This window comes from Gopherus flavomarginatus, chromosome 10 (assembly GCF_025201925.1).
Source record: "Gopherus flavomarginatus isolate rGopFla2 chromosome 10, rGopFla2.mat.asm, whole genome shotgun sequence".
In the NCBI taxonomy this organism is placed as follows: domain Eukaryota; kingdom Metazoa; phylum Chordata; order Testudines; family Testudinidae; genus Gopherus; species Gopherus flavomarginatus.
The window spans coordinates 58,968,042-58,984,030 of NC_066626.1; the positions used below are offsets into that span (position 1 = coordinate 58,968,042).

Below are 15,989 nucleotides of genomic sequence, written 5' to 3' on the forward strand. Positions count from 1 at the left end.
ATTGTTATAATCTTGCAGTGTCAACCTGAAGATTTTAGAGCACATTCATCCAGATCCAAAGCAGGCTCCTCAGTGTGTATGAGGAATGTCTTTATGTAAGGCTCCTACCTGGAGTTCAAGTCATGTCTTTATGCAGAAGTACTCTTTTGACTCATCAGCTATATCGGATGCCCAGAGAGAGCAGTTTTGTAAGCTTTAATTGATCATTTCTAGGCCCACCTTCATCAAAGTTGTTACTGCTAGTTCCTCTCCCACAAATATTTCTGTAACATACCATTACTTTAAGAAGAAACGTTGCTTACTAATAACTATAGTTCTTTGAGTAGATTGTCATTATAGATGTATGTATCCTACTATGTGCCTCTCTGTTTGGGAGTCTTAGTTAAATTCTGAGTAAGTGAAAAGGGACGGAAGTGAGGTTAGAGTGCTTTACGCAGAATGTTTAGTTCTGTGGTAGAACTTGCATGTGGTCCCAACAGTTACTGTTTTCTAGTGGGTTCGGACTTGTGGCCATTGGTGTATGCATACCTCAGAAGTGGGGAAGTATGCTGATAATCTATTTGAAGAACTATTTTTATTATTAAGGAAACTTTAGACATATGCTCAGATACTAAACTAATGAGCAGCCTGAAAATAAATGAATAAAATAAAATTCTGACCTACAAAGGCAGTCCATATATATACTAGATCTGTCACTGTACTATCTGAGAATCTTGCATATTTTCGAAAGAAAATAATGGAATCTCAATTTCTTTTTCTCCAACTTCAAGGTGAAAGGAAGCTTAAAAAGTATTTCTTTCCTTATTTCAGTTCATTTGAACATCTATGTTGCGTTAATATAGGTTTTTGTATTTAAGTAGTATTATATTTCTGATATGATACCACTGTTCTTGAAATTTTCTAATATCACAGAATCCTTCACTAAGGTCCATTCTCATACATGCTCTTAACAGTTTTTGACTTTTTTTAATAGTGTTCAAAAATGTGGATTTTGAAAGTGTGGTAAGTATATTCTACTCATAATGTAGAAATCTACACTTATTACAAGTGTTATTTTCAAGTGTTAATATATTTTTGCATGTCTCAGTTTAGTTTAATGAAGGTATATCATTTGTGTAGCTGTTAAAATGAATAACCAATAAAAGAAAACATTGCACTAATAAACAAGAGATGGCTGGAGCTGGTTCCACTAACTGAAACAATTTACTTCATCCATCTTCAGTGTTTCTTAGCAACACAAAGTACTCTTACCCAGGGCGCTTTCACGGACTTTCACATCTTTCTTCAAATATAGCTTTGGTAGTATTTTATATGACCTGAAGTTCGTCCATCTGTCCTGAAGCTCCCAATGCTTTTCCAATGATCAAATGATCTCACATTTTTTCAGCTTAATAACACACAAGTTGACTAGAGAATCATTCAACATGTCAGGTTTTCCAAAGGGTTCTGGGAAATTATTTGCTGTTCTGTATAGCAAAGCTAAACGTTATTGAAAATGTGTTATAGTTTCATAATAAAACGAGTAGGAAAAATGTTGGCTTGGGAACTAACTAGGTATTTTCTGATAGCCCTAGCCTCAAGGCTTGGATTGCTTGTAATAAAAGGGTAACTTTGATATCTTTTGGTGAATTAACTAGTATTCTGTGTAGATCATAATTTATGAAAATACTGGCTTGATACAGAATGTTACATTATCAGATTGTTCATGTGCATGAATTGCATTAATGTGCGGCTGACATTTTCAGTGTTTATTTGTGAGAAGTTAGTAAACCATTGCCTCTCTGAATGTGCTTTCTAACAACTCAGAGGTTGCTGTTGATATTTTAGGATCCTTCCTCCGTTTCTTGCTTTCCATTTTATAATGTGTGAGAAACCGATTCTGGTCTTGTAGATCACTGAGTAACATCTGCTGAGGAAATTCAGCTTGCTTAAGGAACCCCTTCAGATACGTAGCAGAAAGCATTGTTATGTGAATACTGGGAGCAAATTTTGATTTCATTCTACAAGAGTATATATAACTTTGTTACAGGAAATAATGTGCTCTGAATTTTCAGTAAATTGCACAGAGAACTTCTGTGATTGTGTAATATGCTTTAATGACTAAATTTCTGTAACTGTCTTGCTCTGACAGAGAATTTTTTTAGAGGTCTTAGGATAAAAGTTTCTTATAAATAGTGTGTAGTAATAGGTGGTTGCAAAATTTTGTGGTGAATTAATTTCTTATATTTTACATAAGCAGATTAATCACTAAGGTATATGGAAATTATTATGAATAGTACCCCAAAACTGCAGAAACCTTAGGTTTGTTCATCTCCACAATTCAAAAAATGCTATATTGCAGCAAACAATGTGATCTTGGCTATGATGCTAACTTTTTTGTTAGTGAATATACACACACTCTTGTGGTGGTGTGCATTTGGCGTGCAAGAACAGTGGTATCATATCTGGAATATACTACTACTTAAATACAAAAAACTATATTAAAGCAACATAGATGTTCAGATGAACTGTATCTAAAAGATAAATATGAGAGAGAAAAGACTTGATGGGATAGTGTGATAGGAAGGTTTTATCAGCATGTTTTTGAGATTGTCTCCTTATTCATGGATTGTGAAGACACAAAGAAATATGTTATTCCAGTGACTGCGAATCAAATCTATACATCTCACCATCCTATCATGCATGAGGTGTATGAGACATATGTTAATATTTCTCACAGTGCTCCTTGTACAGACACCAGTATTTTGTGAGTTGACCCCATCACTGGGTCACCTGGCCTTCCAAGCCAGTGGATCTGGTCTAGTCTAGTCATTGTTTCTAGCTCTGAGACCCTAAGGGACACTCAAGTTGCTATTTCTAGCTCTGGGACCCTAGCCCTCTTGTCTGATACTCTTCCTTGGGATGTTGGGTGCTCTGTCCAGCCATGTTTGACCCTGAAATCAGTGTCTATGATCTCCTGAGACCCCCCCACCCCCAGTCACATACATGTGCTCCCCCAGATCTGTACATGGCTATTGGCACTCTGGGCTTCTAATTGAACTCCTTTAGGGACAACATGGTAGAAGAGCAAGAAACACAGGCTTAGGAAAGGAATTTCTTAATCACAGTGACTTTACTGTTAAAGTACTTGAGTCTTTGAAAATAATGGAAGTCCTGAGATACAGCCTCTCCTAGTCTGATCTTCCCCTTCCTATGAGTCTAAGGTTCATTAACCTTACAGGGTGAACAGGGCCCTTCCTGCTTTCTCCTTTTTCTGCTTGACCTGCTTACATGTGGTGATGGTGGCCTCCGCCTTGCACAGAGCAGGACCCTGCTCTATTGCTGTGCCACAGACTCCACCTGAGAAGCTACAGACACATCAGTCTGGCTTGCCCCTTCCCTTCTGTGGGTCCCTATGTTGAAAACCCAGTATTACACAAGGATAGGACAGTAACTGAGGGAAAAACACAATTGTTGGACAAAGATTGTGGTCTTGATGGCATTTAATGTTAGTCCTTCAACAGGATGTCAAACACCTTTTGCAGACAAAGCAAGTAATCTGGCATGCAGCACAGTAGGTTGTCTTTGAGCAGACTTCTGCAGTCAGTGTCCAATATTTTCACACACAGAACTAGATAGCGTTCCTAACTTGACTCAGACATATCCTGCTCTGTTGTAACATATTTTACAGAAAATCTATTTTCAAAAGGTTTTAGGGAGTTTTTTTAAAAAAAAAAAATTTGTAACCTTCCAACTCTAAAGCCAAAGTCCAATTTTAGAGACTTTGGTGGGAAAGATATAATGAATAAATTTCATATATCTCTAAAAATGGCCTCTTAATAGCTTTTCTGTCAATAAGTGTTATGAATTTAAAGCCTTCTGTGTCAGAATATCCTACATCTAGAATCCCATTGGAAAGTTTCCATTATAAAGTTCCCATTTCTAGCTCCAAAGGAGTGTGAGATATATGATCTGAAACCTGCCACTTATCTGGGACTGGATATTGCCCATTCTGTATGTGAGAGCATTTAATTTTGTGGTCATGGTGGTGGGAAATCCCCTCATGGGGTAAAGAAGGGAACATTTCCATAGTGGATTAATTTAAGCAAAAGGCTACTGTTTGGAGGTGCTCAGGGCTTCAGGATGTTGGAAATAGTCTTGCCGCTGATGGATTGTTACAAGATTGTGAGGAGGAGGAAAGACTTCTTGTTTCCTCTCCTTCCCCCTTCTGCACCTCTGTAAGACTGGCACAATCTGACCATTTTTTGGGTATGTTTCCAGTATATGTATACAGCATCACAGTTATTTAGGATGTATAATGAGGAGAAGAAGCCGACTGTGGCAGTCAGGGCCCAAAATGTCACACTCACTCCAAAATTCTATGGCTAATTAAGACACAATTCCCTACAACTTTTGTGAAAATGTTGCTTCAAGCACCTTTATTTGCAGTCTAAGCAATTCCCTTTTGTTTGGAGGGTGTAAAACTCTGATGACTTTGATGAGCCATGCAAATGATCTTTAGAAAGGTAAATGGCTAACCTTATCAATGGGTAGGGATGACTTGTAATCAGCAATATACAGTAGTGCTGATAAAATATTACAAAACAGGGTTCCAGAAACTGTTTTTGAACTTCATCTGTGCTTTAAATACATTTTCCAAACAATTTTTTTATCTCACCACATACTACAAAAAGTCCATTGCTAACTTTTCATCAATGATAGATATAAAGAAAGATTAGCCAGAGAAATAATGTGAATATAGTTGGGATTTAATCTTGGCATTATAATGGTCACTAGTGTTCTAGTGGATCTTGCATCTTTTAATGTTCATGTGTAAGGAATGTATGTAACATTAAGGATGTGATCAATGGTGTCATTGGGAACATTTATTTTTCAGATCAAATATTCTTTGCAGCTCTTTCTTGAAAGAACACATAATAGAATATCAAAGAACGAATCTGAGAAATGCTCACCAATATTGAAAGGCTACAAATTGCTATTATGGTTGGGTTAGTATTGCTTCCATTAGATTTTGTGACGAGGAAAAGGAAAATCTAAGATAGAAAAGTTAAAACGTGGATCATTGTTATTGAGAAGTTTGGCTTTTGGGGTTCACACAGTTCAGTATAACCTGTGGCCTTAAAGAGACTAGAACTCATGAAGTACATAATTTAATTCTAAATTGCATCTGGATGTTTTAATGAGACAGAAGGCATACTTTTTTATACATACAGTGTTTCTCCACTATGCATTGTGATGGAGCTTATATTATTTGGCAAATACATATATTTTTAAGGAAAGCAGAGAAAAATGAATTGCTTGAAATTGAATAGAAAATCAGTCTCCCCATTCTCACTCAGAGTAAACCTTCATCTTTATATTGTCAGAAAAGAGGATAGGAATATTCTGTAAATTATTGGACTTTTCTTCCCGCCAGGTAAAGTTGTTATAGGATAAATGCATTAGAGTGTTCTGGATGTTAACTTTTTAATTGCTAAATCGTCTTTAAATGTCAAATTCCCATTGTGTATTTCTTTTTCTGGTCCCAGTTGATCAGAATGTATAATAAGATTGCCCTTTAAAGGAATTCATTTTGTAGCTTTCAGACCTGATCATTCTCCAGAACAGGCTATAGAAATAATAGATGTGATCCATGGGAGTGATTGCATTCCAAATTTCAATAAAGTTATATTAAGACTGTTGTGTGAAGAAGATCTCTGTGTCTGGTTAGAGCCTTCCTTTCCGCTGCCCTACATTGGAAATAACTTGTCCATTCAGTTGTAGGGGCTTAGGGCCTGATCCAGCTCTTCCTGAAGCCAGTGGGAGTTGGGTCAGGTCTTTAATTACCAAGTGACAGTCACAAATGGCAAATTTGGTGTACCGTTTCACTGTTAGAGATACAGAACATCGCAGTGTGAATAGTTGAGACAGCTCTCAACCATTTTATCTTATCAGATTTTATTTAAAATAATAGTAATACTTTGCATTTATCTTGTGACTTTGCTTCAAGAGTCTTGCAGTGCATTTTGATGGGGAGAAGGAGAAAAAACTTTTGAAAAATGTTCTGGTTTCTGCTTAATATGCTCTTTCTGAATAACAGGCTGCTCTTAGTTCCCTTGATACCACCTTTAGTGAAGCCAATCGCCAGATGAGTATTTTGACCACAATCTTCATTCTCCTTTCTATACAAACCTTCTTTTCCAAGTTTTGTTCTTTTGCCAATCAGGTATGCTAATTTTTTCTGTTGCCAGACTGCTGGACTAAGCTTTAGAAAAGACAAAATTCCCTCCCCTCCTATGCTTCTGTGGAGCTTAATTGTATTTTTCCATAACCTCTGTCCCATCCGTCTTCCATCCCACGACCATTTACTCTCCGTGATAGTAGCATTCAGTGTACAGGGCCTTCTTAGTGTGAACTATGTTCAAATAGCCTCCAAACTTTAGAGGTTTCTTATGTTTGCTTGGTGAAATGCATGTTCAGTGTGCTGCTTATCTTTTAGTATTGCATTCATGCTTTTCTCTTTTCATAGACTTTTTTTGGTAATGCCAAGTTTATTTTTCCTCACAAAAGATTCACATTCTCCCTTATTTTGAGATGCTATCCAGAAGCAACAGTTTTGTTCTTCAGGTAATCTCCTCATTCCATAGGAATGAGGATACATGCTTACTTTGATTTTTTCTTCAAATGAATTTTGATCAAGAGAAGATTTGATACTCCCTAGATATTGTAATTTAAGTATTACCATCACAGGATTCAGGAACTTAGGCAGAGCTATTCTCTTTTGGTAAATTTCAAACATCCTAAGAAAACTCTTGAAAGCTTTTCACTCTATTTTATCTAAATGCATTTGTTCTTATTTCTGAGATATCAACCAGCTTAAACCAATTTTCTGTTTTGGATGTACAATTTCTTAGTTGTCCTACAAAGATGTGTGCATGGACAGTCTTAATGCATGTGTGTAGTCTTGTTGAACTTAGTAGAATTGCTCACAATGTGTGAAGTTAAACATGTGCATAATACTTTGCAGGATTGGGGCCTGTGTTTTTCCCCACTTATTTTCTTCTTCATTAACATATTGAACACCCCCTTTATATATCTAAAAATGGGTATACTGAATTAGCATGAGATGTACATGTACATAGCTCTGTGCTTCCCTAGGGTTGGTAGAAGCATTAAACGTTCCTAAAGCAGAACTCAGTTTGTAATTATTTCTGTTGTCTTTTTCTGCTTTTATTTTTTCCCATATTTGCATATATTTTCTTTAGTGATCTTGAAGGGAACATCGATAGTGTGTATAAAAGAACCTGTCAAATACTAGCCTGTGGCCTTCCATTTCAACATGGCTTTGACTGACTATACTGGAGCTTGTATTACAAACATTCACACAGGGATTTCCCTTTTTGACTATAGGAACTAAATAAGTCTTAATGCTTTCTGAACATTAGAGTCAGCATTCAGCAACCATGAGGTGTTTGCTTAACAGTGTATATAGTTCACAGGAACTGATTGGTTTCACAGTGTAGGGTGGAATAATTGCCATAACCTAGTCTCTACTGATGTATCTTATATAGCCACTTCTGCTACCTGCAGAACTCCTGCTTCCACATTTTCTGCTGTTGGTACCAGTACGTGCTCTGAATTAGCACATGATTTCCAGCTAATGAAAATCACTCTTGGTGTCTCAAAGATGGAACTACTAGGGTTGAGAGTCACTAAATACTATTGTTATGCTGTGACTCTGGGGCCTAAAAGAGGGCTCCTAAATGCAACCTTGGTTTTGAGAAATAGCCCACATTCTGTCACTACCAATGGAAACTAAAATTGAGAAATTCCAAAATAAATAGTGAATGACATTCTCCTTGTGTAGTCCACAATACATTTGGTTAAGAAAAGAAATAATTTAAAGAACATGACATGCAGTTCCTGATGCAGAAAAAAGTCCTCGTATGCCTAATACGTTGGAAAACATTGTTGGAGAACAGCTCATCCTGCTATAAAATTTACCTCCATAATATTATCAAGGTCATCATCAGCTTAGGTTATCTGCCAAATATGTATTTAACATAATGTCTGAGGTCAGCTTTCACTTGCAAATGCAAATATGTGGAATATTTGTTCTGATTTTGTTTAGGAATCAATGCAAGTTTATTTTGTTTCGCATCCACTCTTTTTTACTCTTCTCTCTCATCTTGGAGTAGTCTTCTCCTTAGTTGTTCAATAAGCATATACTTTTCATACAGCTAAAATTAGGGAATAACAATTTTATGTAAACTAGGCAGCGGAGTCACCCTGTTCCCCTTTTTACATCTAAATGTTGTGCAAACAACCCTTATGTGTATAATACTTGTGGACTGGCTCTCTTACAACCCTTTCTAAATTATGCAGAATTAGGATGATCTGATTGTCAGATGACCAGTTTTGTTGTTGATGTTCGGGATATTTTTCCTGGTTTTTAATTTTTTTTAAACTAAATCCAGTACTTATAAGACATATATAATAAGTTGGTGATCTAGGCTATCCCATAATAAGGACCATGTGTTGTTGCATTGCTGCTAGAGTAGTATGGGTGTGAGATTGTGGCTCAGGAACTTTCCTCACAGCTTAGTGAAGGGAATGTACTGTGACAGCATATGCTGTTAGACACAGCAGCATAATTACACTATCAGGCACATTGAGGGGTGAAGCTCCTTCCTGCCCACTTTAATGAGCTGGGGACATAGAGGACTCTGCTTCTCCTGCACTCTGGAAGCAGTGGTTTAGTACACAACCATAAGGGCATGCACCGGGGTGCTTAATGCCCCCTCTAATCAATTGTGCAGGATTGGCCACGAGCTGGTCCAGAGTACCGTTTATACTCGTTCATAAGACGAATGTTTTTGGTAAAAAAGTGATGCATAAAAAAGTGGGGGTCTTCTCATAAACGGATCTACACCAAAATTTGATGATTTTAAATTCTATGGAATCATTGAATTGAATATCTAATACATTGTCATTTTGTTTACTTGGAGTGTCTGCAGGCATGGAGCCCCTCAGTTCCCTGTGGCTGTGGTTAGCTGTTCCCAGCCAACGGCGAACCGTGGCCACAGGGAGCTGAGGAGCTCCATGCCTGCAGACACTTTAAGTAAACAAAATGTCCCGACCCGCCAGCGGGCCAGCCAGGAGCCAAAGTTTGCCAACCCCTGAAATACAGGGTCGGCTTATGAAAGGGTCATACAGTTTTTTGCTATTTTTACCTAACTATTTTTGGGGTCGGCTTATAAACGAATGGGCTAATGAGCGAGTATATACATGGTATATTACCAGTTTAAATGAATAGGTGTGTGTGTTGTCCATTAAATAATCATAATAATCTGAATCCGTCTCCCACCCCATCCATGGACCTGAACGCTGCCTTGTTCTCAGCACCTTTGGAGATTTTTAGATCAGGGGTCGGCAACCTTTTAGAAGTTGTGTGCCAAGTCTTCATTTATTCACTGTTGTTTAAGGTTTCACGTGCGGGTAATATATTTTACATTTATGGGGCTGGTGGATGGAATCCTGGACTGTCAGTGGGCTGAGCGAGCCAGCGGCAGGGACCTCATGCCGGCAGCTCAGCCCACTGGCAGTTTGGGGTTCCGTCCGCCAGCCCCTGCCAGCCAGGGGTTCTGTCCATCCAGGCCGGCAGTGGGCTGAGTCGGGCCGGCAGCTGGGACCCCAGCTGGCAGGGGGCTGGCGGACGGACTCCAGGCCAGCAGCAGAGTGCCACTGAAAATCAGCTCGTGTGCTGCAAGTTGCTGACCCCTGTTATAGATAAATGTGACTCAGATTCAAACTGTTGAATTGTTTTGCTTTTTAAAACAAAATCCCCTATTAGTGTGGCCCACCTTCAGATCGTTTGGTTACAAATAGAATACTGTGGAACTTTGCTACATTTTTCCCACACTTGAGAAATGAATGTTAGACATTAGGTGTCTGCTCTGATTACCAACCTGCCATAATTACTCAATGTTTTAGAAAGCTGTTTTACCAATTTTTACCATGTCTTCATATTTGTTCTCTTTTTTTCTAGAATATCATTCGAGATTTAGGATGCTACAGGGACTTGGGTCACTAATGATTGGCTTTTAAATACTGACAATATTCTTCATAAATTAAGAGTTTAAGACCAGAAGGGACTATTGTGTCATCTAGTCTGACCTCCTATATCACAGGTCACCAGACCATCCAATACCCACTCACTGCATCCAACAACCAAAATATGACCAAAGTATTTTAGCCTATAGGAAATGAGATTATGTGCCACAGGCAGAGAATAGGAAGATCCAAGGTGCATCAGTGCCTGAGGCTCCCACTGTGACAGAGAAATAATTTAGTGAGATATACCCAGATAATCCTGGCAAATGATCCATGACCCGCATGCTGCAGGGGAAGGTGAAAACTCTACAAGATCACTGCCAATTTGATTTTGGGGGGAATTCCTTTTTGACCCCACATGTAGTTATCAGTTAGACCATGAGCATGAAATCAAAACCCAGCTAGTCACATACCTGAGAGAGAGATTGTACTTGAAGCCTCCCCTTCCAAAGTCCCTTCTTCAGCCATGGCCATCCTTGATGCTTCAGAGGAAGGAGTTCTACCCCTTCCAGGAATATGTTGGGGAAGGGGAAAAAGCCTCTTCATGATCCATGCAGGTGATATTGATATTTTGATAGCTTTTACAGCAATCCTTCAGTCCTGCTTGACTGCGTAACACTGTTGGACTGAAAGTTATGCATTTTTAGAAGTACTTTTCCTTTATTGTTTGTCTTTTGTATTTCACTTAGTTTGGATAGTAGAATAATGACAACAAACTGACTTTTGATTCTAGTTTGTTTCTGGGTAGTTTCTAGTTTTCACGTTGTAGTACAGTGCTGCAGAGTTTGAGAAATGTTTGTCCCGAACTACAGTAGAAACTCAAAGATACAAACACCAGAGATATGGACTGACCGGTCAACTGGACACAATGGAGAACTGGAAGTAAACTATCAGGCAGCATCAGAGACAAAAACAAACACCAGCAAGTACTGTACTGTATCTTTATTGCATCTTAAAGGTAGGCACAGCTGGACTGCTTGTCCTCACCCCCTACTCGCCATGGCTCAGGGCAGTCTCAGGTAGGAGATGGTGAATGTTGTGTCCCCCCCTGCTGGGAAGGGGGCAAGCTTGCAAGCTCAGAGCCCGGGAAAGAAACTTCCCGGCTGCTACTGAGACCTGGCCTGGAGTGTAAGCTGCTGGAGCTGGAGCCAAATCTCCTGCCTGCACACTGTGCTCTGGAGGAACAGCTCAGTTTTAAAGGGTCATAGCCTGCACCATGTGCCCACTGACATTGCAGTGCCCCAGGGTGCCTCACTCATCATCCTTGCAGTCAGGAGGCTAGAATCAGCTGCCTGTCCTTACCCTCACTCACTGGGCAGCCTCTGCAGAGCTGAGAGCCCACGCTCCGAGGAGTCCGCCCAGAGAAGTGTCCCATAATGGTTTGTTCAGAGTTACAAACATTTCAGAGTTACGAACAACCTCCATTCTCGAGGTATCCATAACTCTGAGGTTTTACTGCACTTAACATTGCTCTTTTTAAAGACTACATTGAAATCCCTGTCTGTCGTGTTCCTGTTGTTTAAGGCTTACGTGAGTGATATTACTATGCCAATTTTTATAAACGGAAATGTGTTTAGATCATAAAATCCAATCATAACTGGAGTTCCAGGTGGTTCATCTTTAGAACCTATCTTGTTTTCAATTTGTTTAGCTCCATTGGCTATTGTTCCCAAATATGGGTTGAAGTGTCACAATTATGCTAATGATAGTGGTTTTGTTGCTCTGTTAATAAAGAAGTGCAGTGGGTATTTCATTGTTTAAATGCTGTTTGAATATCTGGAAATGGATGTCCGTACATTTCTTGTATTTGAACTTCAGCAAATCTTGGGTGCTAACTATTGAGCCTCAGGCTCAATTTTTACTTTGATATTGGGTCCAGAAATTATTTCACCAAAACATGTGACTCGTTACCTTGAGGTTTTAAAGGTTTCTGCATAATTGTTCAGTGGTGGCCTATGTGTTTAGGGCTGCATTTTGCTATTTGAGAAAGTTGTTACTTGCCAGGGGAGTTTACTGCTGCAGTTACCAGCCATATTATTTCCAAACTTAGGTTTATTGTAGTTCTGTCGTGATAGGCTATATTAAAACTTAGTTTGATTGGTCACTATAACTTAAAATGTTGCAGGTACTATAGAAGTTTAACTGGATAAAAAAATCATATCACTGCTACGTTAGAATCTAGCCAGTTCACACTAATGACTGGGAGACAGATAACAAATGACTGACTTTTGCCAGCTAACAAAGAATAATAAAAAGCAAAGCATTACAAAATGCACGGTATTCATTTATTTAAAATATATAATTTAGTTCAATTATTGATAATACTTCAGTGTATTCTAGTAAATACACCACTGTCTTCCCATCTTTCTCAACTTCACCTTTTTCCCACCAACAACTCTATTTTGTACCTTTTTCCTCCCAACTCACTTGTTACGCTATATAAACGTAACCCTAGAACTGATGAATGCATTGACCTCATTGGGGCTCCACCAGTGGCCATCATTGGGGTCTACCCTGCATCCCCTAAATGTTAACAAACGCAAGAGGGAATCAAATGGGAAGATATTTCAGAGGTGAAGAAGCCCTCATCAAGACTGGTCTACCCCCCAAGCTCCTTAATATTAAACTACTGAGAATGGTAAAGACCAAAGGTGATGGAGACAGGAACTATGTGGTCTGGTTTTGTTTTGTTTTTTGTGCAGGGGCCTCAATTTTACTGAACATTTAGCTATCTTCTAAAAGCTCTGTTGCCTACCCTTTAATATTGACTGTTTTCATTAATATATTTTAGCTCTAGAACTCACGTATCCAGTAAATGATAGATCTTGTTCATCATGAGTGTATTTTTAAGGCTTTTGAATAAACTTCACGTTGATCTCGCTTTTGTTTTTTCTACGGATTTATTTTTTAGAATTGAGTATTTTACATTGTGGTGATCCAGTGATGCCAATAGTCCTGAATTCTGTAAAGCATGTAAGCATATGCTTGAATTTAAGCACATGAGTAGACACCACTGATGGCAGTGTTCTTAGATCAGTCAAACTACTCGTGCTTAAGGGTAAATATGTGCTTAAGTGCTGGATCATAGCCTATACAAGTGCAAATGCTGGATCATAGCCTATACTGATAAAATTTGATTTATATAGACCTTACTTTTCTCAAAATATGACTTTTCAATCTTTTATCCTTAGCAGTCTTATACTAAAGTGTGTAAATCTCAACATTTCAATTACACCACATTGCAGGGTTGTTGGGTTTTTTTTGCAAACTTACTAAAGCATGTACTTCTGTGCGTGTATAAAATTATCTCAAAACTGTATTGTAATAAAATCCAGTACCAATGTGGATTTCAAGGTGCTGTGAAGTGTTTTTTAGAACACAGTGTAAAGTTTACCATCTAGCTCATAAAATATCACTCAAAGTCTTGAAGGGGTACCTTACACTAGGAGTAATCCAGACAAGTCAATAGAACCGCTTATAAAGTTGAAGAAGTCTCAGTGTGAGTAAAACTACCACACTCTAGCCTTTATGGAAGCATTTTAGTTGGAATATGTGATACCTTATTTAATTTACCTGTTTTCTGTTTAGTCATATTAAAAAAAACAACATTCTAACTAAATCAGGAGGGTAGCTACTACAGTGCTTTGCTTTTAATAATATTCTGAACTTACTGTATATAACACTTTACAAACATTGCCGTAGTTAAGTATTTTTTGTCTCCCTAAATCTGGAATCCCAATCTGCCATGCAATCACCATCTCTTTTTTCAAATTCCTCTTTAAAACATACTTCTTGATGATGATAACTGTTAGTAGAGAAACAACTACAATAAAACCATGGAAGGAATAAGACGTATGACTTGCTTTGCTGCTTCATCACACTGATTTTTGTTGTTGTCTCCCTACCCTCAGCTTTGGAAGATGTCTACCTAGATTGTAAGCTCTTCAAGACAGGGAATTGTAATTTTATGTGTCTATAAAGAACTGACCATATTAATGCTGTACAAATAACAACAAAAATGAGATCCTAATTTCACTGAAGAGAGGCAGAGAGGGGTTTTGATTTGCCTGAGGCCATAGAGGGATTTGAAGTCAGATCCAGGATTAGAACTCATGTTCTTGGCTCCAAAGCCAGGATTTACACCATAAGACACCCCTATTCTCCCCTTTTTTATGTTGCTTTCTAATGATACTTTTTAAAGTACATTCATAAAATCCAGTACTGCAGATTCTTGATATCTGGCATAATGCTTACTACCATAATTAGTCTGTTTGAAGTTTTCTTGCAGCTGCAGAAAATGTACATGAAGTCATTAGAAACCCAAAACTGTAGGCTGTTGTGAGATGCAACTTAGACTCATTTTTGTCTGGCTGAAAGTTAGATCCTTATGCTTGAAAATCTAGTTTAAGGATTCTAAAGTAGGCTATTGATTTTTAATGTTATTGAAAACTGTTCACCAATTAGACAATACCTGTTATAAAACTTTCTGTGAATTATCATATGAACACAATCATATTTCCTTTTTTGAGACCGATATCACTGCTGTCTTTATAGGTAAAGGTGTGTTTCACATGTACATGTAGATTACTCTTCAATACTTCTTGAATCTGCTTTCAGTGCATACTGAGATTTTTCAGCGTAGTGGTTACAAAAATTTTGCTAATGCGCAGTTTCATACTGCGAGTTATATGCGTAATATTGCGTCCAGTGGGATTCTGTATTGCAAAATTTGCATAGTTATAGTTCTAGTGACATCGTATCTCACATGAAGAACCCAGGGACCTGATACAATATCAGTAAAACTGTCTCCTAGGTATGATTCAAACAGTTTTATTAGCAACATATGGGGTATGAAGGAGCCACAGAGGATAGTTTTAAGTGTAAGGGTGCTGGACTGTCTTTTTCAGCATGTAATTATATCAGTTCTCTTCTATGGCATTATTTGTAGCTGCTCTGGGATTGCTGAAAAATAACTACTAATATGGTGACACAAAGGATCAGAATAAATTATAATTGTTGACTTTGCAAGAAATTCATTGGCAAAAAGGCTTACTTTCCCAAGCTCAGTTGTCAGTTCTGCTTTTAGCTTTGTATCTAAGCAATATACGCAAAAAATGTTTTCATGGAAGGCTTAGGTTTTACTGGCATTCTGACTCTCTTGCATAATAGATATTCAAAAAAGTTAAGTCAGAGATTTCAATTGGCAATATGGTTATTTTTCTTTTTTTTATCTCTGCTCTTTGCTAGCCATTTAAGGCTAGGAACTTGCTATTTGTGTAATTGGTAACTAGTTATCAAATGTTTTTATTGCTGGAGTAGAATGCATTTCTCCGTATCAAAAATGAGTTATCTTCAGATAATCAGTTCATCATTTTAAAACAGTTGTTTTGACATTAAATCCTAGCAACAATACAAACTGAGGATTTTATTAGTAGTATTTTTAATAATAATTTATTCTTAAATGTTAATACCTCATGGTGTAGTGAAAAATGGCAGAAGTTAAGATGTTTAATGTTTTTGCTATCCACTAATTGAAGCACTAGCACAATATATTCATTTAAGAGGAGTAATATGTTGACTCTTGCCCTAGTAATGTTTTAAAATATTTGTGTATTTAAGCACTGTGTGTCAGATTATGTCTCTATGCAGAAAAACCTACATAGGGGCTAGGAAATTCCCTGAGATTCTGCTCACAGAATTCCCTCTGAATTCTCCTTTTGTGGCATTTGGTTTCATAAACCCTCTTGCATCCCCAAGAGATCTGTGGAGGACTGTGACAATCTCCAGGGTACAATCTAGACTGATGGACAGCTGTGTCCCCTCAATTCTCCAACCCGGGGTACCTTTTACACTGCTTCACTGTGAGAACAACCACTCCTGATCTGCTCAGACATCGC

The 15,989-nt window shown here is 38.0% G+C and overlaps 1 protein-coding gene across 1 annotated transcript in view; it reads left to right on the top strand.

The window, feature by feature from the left end:
- Window positions 1-15,989, top strand: part of GTDC1 (glycosyltransferase like domain containing 1) — a 288,981-nt gene that overhangs the window by 8,129 nt on the left and 264,863 nt on the right.